Source organism: Bison bison, unplaced genomic scaffold (assembly GCF_000754665.1).
Source record: "Bison bison bison isolate TAMUID 2011002044 unplaced genomic scaffold, Bison_UMD1.0 scf7180017860989, whole genome shotgun sequence".
Classification (NCBI taxonomy): domain Eukaryota; kingdom Metazoa; phylum Chordata; class Mammalia; order Artiodactyla; family Bovidae; genus Bison; species Bison bison.
In genome coordinates, this window is record NW_011491561.1 from 24,153 (window position 1) to 25,334 (window position 1,182).

Genomic DNA, 1,182 nt, shown 5'->3' on the forward strand with positions numbered 1-1,182 from the left:
CTCTTACCAGACTTATACATAGGAGATACTTAGTAAGTGCTGGTTGAATAGAATTAGAACCTGATAAGCAGAGTGACAAATGCGCCACCTCCTATATTGTGAATTTTGTTTTAGGTGAACACCATACCACCTCTCAGACATCTATCTCTGGTCTAGGACAACTGCCTCTTGGTTAACAGGCTATTGTTCTTTATGGCCAGTGTCTTTCAGAGGGAACAATGAGATTTAAAATATTAGCCATCAGTAACGTGTGAATGGAAGGGTATGGGCAAAATCCCACATCTCTACCGGCTTCTCACTCTACCTCTTCCTTCCTGCTCAGAAAACAAGAAAATGTTAATGAGGATCTTCTAGAGGCAATGTTTTGTTGTCTAACCTGAGGTAAGTTGGGTGGGGCAAGCTTCAGATTTTCGGGTTTGGAAAGGATCAGCCAATAATACTCTGGCAAGCCTGTTGGAAACATAATTTGAGCCAAGGGGAGTCTTAAATAACAGAATACAAATGCCCACTCTTTTTGCATACAGAAGGCAAAAAGGATCTGTGACTACTCCCACCAGATTGGAAGATGCAGAAAAGGGAACTTGGGCTGATTTTCTGCATGCAGTGGTGGGAAAAAGCCTTTAGGATGTATGTATCTTTTTGTTCAGCTCAACTTCCTTGGTGATAAGGGAGCGTGCTGTAATATACCAGAACACAGCAAGTAGCAAGTACACAAAGGGAGTCCAAGACCTGAGGCACTTAGCAGATAAAATTACAATGAATCATGTTTAAACTCCATTACAATAAATCATGTTTAAACTCTGTTTTTTACCTTGCTAGTGAAAGAAAAAGTAGTCAAAGACTCCTGCTCTTAGTGGCCCTTATCCCACACAGCAAAAAGACAATGAAACAAAAGGGGCCAGAGGACTGCAACGGGTAGCTGTTGGATATCCTCTTGCTAGGAAGCCAATTCTAGACTGCAACTAACTTGCTTTATAGTCTGTAGCTCTCATCTGAGAGAGATGAGTCAGACAGATTCATTTCATCAGATCTCAGCAGGTGGTTCAGTTCAGTTGTCACTCAGTCGTGTCTGACTCTTTGCAACCCCATGAATCACAGCACGCTAGGCCTCCTTGTCCATCACCAACTCCCGGAGTTCACCCAAACTCATGTGCATTGAGTCGGTGATGCCGAGATCCAGCC